This window comes from Mercurialis annua, linkage group LG6 (assembly GCF_937616625.2).
Source record: "Mercurialis annua linkage group LG6, ddMerAnnu1.2, whole genome shotgun sequence".
NCBI lineage: Eukaryota > Viridiplantae > Streptophyta > Magnoliopsida > Malpighiales > Euphorbiaceae > Mercurialis > Mercurialis annua.
In genome coordinates, this window is record NC_065575.1 from 34458741 (window position 1) to 34462056 (window position 3316).

The 3316-nt window shown below is 38.7% G+C and overlaps 1 non-coding gene across 1 annotated transcript; it reads left to right on the forward strand.

The window, feature by feature from the left end:
* Window positions 1–1469: 1469 nt before the first annotated feature.
* LOC126654184 (small nucleolar RNA R71) lies at window positions 1470–1576 on the forward strand. The gene has a single exon (XR_007632440.1). It is a non-coding gene; the product is annotated as a small nucleolar RNA R71 (small nucleolar RNA).
* The last annotated feature ends 1740 nt before the right edge of the window (window positions 1577–3316 follow it).

Sequence of the window (3316 nt, forward strand, 5' to 3'; positions counted from 1 at the left end):
GGCATGTTTTATCCACCGCATAGTCAAGTACGACAAAATCCACCGGAAAGATGAATTTGTCTACTTTGACTAGAACATCTTCTACCACTCCGTATGGCTTTTTTAGGGAGTGGTCCGCCAATTGAAGCATCATTGATGTTTGCTTCAAAGTTTGATCACCAAAAATATCCCTGAAAAGAAACAAAGGCATTAGATTGATACTTGCCCCTAAATCACATAGACAATTAATTGAATTTAAATCGCCTATTTTGCATGGAATTGTAAAACTCCCTGGGTCCTTAAGCTTGGTGGGCAAGTCACTAAGGATGAGTGAGCTACAATTTTCCGTTAGGGAAATTGTGCCTTTGTCGTCCCAACTCCTTTTCTTCGTTATGATTTCTTTGAGGAACTTCGCGTATTGAGGCATCTCACGCAAAGCATCCGCAAAGCTTATATTGATTTGGAGTTTCTTGAAAATTTCCAGAAATTTATGGAATTTTTGGTTATCCGGCGTCTTCTTCAATCGTCCCGGGAAAGGGACCTTTGGCACAAATGGAGGAGGAGGTGGCGGTTTTACATATGGAAGTTCGGTTACTTCCTCCTCATTTGTTCCCGTTGTTAGATCGATCGCTTTCTCTTTACTTGCATGTGGATCATCAAGTTCTTTCCCGCTTCGGAGTTCAATGGCTTTTACTTGCTCCCTTGGATTTGACTCCGTTGTAGACGGTAAACCCCCTTGAGCTCTATTTTGAAGCGAGATGGCAAGTTGAGAAATTTGAGTCTCGAGATGGTGATTGACGGAAGCTTGGTTCTTAAAACCGGTTCTAACTTCCTCAATAAGCTTGTCAATCTTGCTCCCCTCATCCGTATTCCGATTTTGAAAACCGGGTGGGGGTTGTGGTCGGTAGTTGTTGAAGTTGCCTTGGTTTTGTGGACCACGGTTTCCTCCTTGAAAATTTGCTCCTCCCATATTTGGGTTGGCATTGGCTTGACCCGCATTTTCCCTCCACGAAAAATTAGGATGATTCCTCCACCCCGGATTATAGGTGTTGGAATATGGGTCATTGCCTTGCCTTTGCCCATTGACATAGTTGACTTGCTCATTTGAGTTTTGATGTAGGACGGGGCAATCCATTCCCGAATGATCGTGCCCATCACAAGTCTCGCAACCCATTTGAACTACCGCAAGTTGAGCATTCCTTTGATTTGCTTGTTGTTTGTACATCTCGAGTTGTGCTAGAAGTGTCGCATTCTTCGCTTTCATTGCTTCAAATTCTTGGGTTTGCTCGAGGGTCATGATACCCTTTTGAGGTGGTTGCCTCAACCGCTCGGTTGACCAAGAACAACTATTTGTAGCGAGTTCCTCTAGCAAGTTATTGGCCTCATCATAAGTTTTCTTCATAAGTGATCCTCCCGATGCCGCATCAATTGTTGCCCGTGTAGCCTCATTGGTACCATTGTAGAAAATAGAGACAAGATGCTCCCTTCCTAGATGATGATGCGGACAATTTCTTTGAAGCTCTTTGAAACGTTCCCAAGCTTGGTATAGAGATTCACCATGTAATTGGAGAAAATCTATAATTTCCTTGGTCATCCTCGCGGTCTTACCCATAGAGAAATACTTATTGAGAAAAGCTTGTGCCAATTGATTCCATGTTGTGATTGAGGTGCTTGGAAGTGATTGAATCCAATTCCTCGCCTTATCCCTTAAAGAGAAAGGGAAAAGACGAAGCTTGATTTGATCCTCCGTCACATTATGGATTTTGAATGTGTTGCATACCTCCGTGAATTTTGAAAGATGGGCGTTTGGATCCTCGCGTTCCAACCTATAAAATTGACAACGACTCTCAAGTAGTTGAATCGTTCCCGGCTTGATTTCAAAATTGTTAGCGAGTATAGGAGGTGCAAAGCATCCATAGTTGGCGTTGTCTACGTTGGGTAAGAAGAATTCACCCAAGGTACGTCTTGCGGGAAGAGGGGCGACCCTCTCGTTTGGCCTATTAAGAGCTAGGCCATCATGTAGTGGTGGTGGAACAATCCCCTCGTGATTCAACGGAGGGTTACGGTCGTCCTCCATTGTTTTGGATTTCCGCGCTGTTTTTCGGATACTTCTTTCGAAGGATGTTAAATCTGACTGAAACGGTTCTAGCGGTTTTCTGGCACGTCGTGTATTAGGCATACACTAACCAAAACTCCTGCGCAAACAAAAACAAGAAAACCAACGTAAAATCCAAGAATCACAAAGTATAAAAATAACTAAATTTAAATAGAACTAACTCAATCTAAGAATAAGATACTTTTAATTAATTTAATTGCAATTGCTCCCCGGCAACGGCGCCAAAAACTTGTTGGCAAATAATCGCAAGTGTACGATATCGCGCAAGTAATATAACTTGGAAGACCAAGTATCGATCCCACAAGGAACAATGAACTAAACAACTAATTTCTAATATTCTTTAATTGGCTAGTAGGAAAATAAATGGATTTGTGTAAACTAATTATAATCTAAGTGAATTTAACTCAAGTAATTAGACTAAAAATCTGAAATCAAACAAATAAATTGAAGAATAAACAATAATGGTAAAAAGCTCAAGAATTGATAATTCCAAATAAACTAGTAGAAGAATGGATCAAAATTTATCTAGTGATTTTATTGTGAATCGAGCTATTCTAATGCACCGAATCCCGCTCTCTCAAGCCTCAAAGATTCAAATAAAATCACAACCTAATTAGCTAATCAATTATTAACTTGCTCTCACAATATTAAAACTGAATTAAATAACTAAATTGTAATTATGAAGCAAACTCAACGACTACCTAAATTCCAACCCGCTCTCACGGTGTTTTCCTCTAAGTTTTTAATTACCTATGTCTATTTAATTAACAATCTCTCAATTAGTTAATTAAACACAAAATCATGAACTAAGTGATCAAATTAATTCAAGCATTAATCTTAGTAATTAAAACACAATTTTACTCACTTAATAAATCCTAATCCAATTCGAAAACTAGTCTAAGTGTTCATATCAATCCCCGAACAAAGGATTTAGTTACACATGCTTAAGCTTAAATTAAACAAAGAAGAAGATGAAGAATTAAACATAATTAGAACAATAAATACCGGAGTTGTCAATTTCGGAAGAATCGTCTAGATTAAACTTGAAATCTTCACAATCGTTCTTTGCAGAAACTAATAATAAACTACTTATAAACTGCTGAGAAATAGAAGCTAAAACGCTATTTTAAGAGAATGAAAATAAAACTAAAGTAGTCTAAATTATTCTACGTACTAAATTGAGTCTAGTACAAGGTCTTTATATAGTAGGAGAAGTTCCGG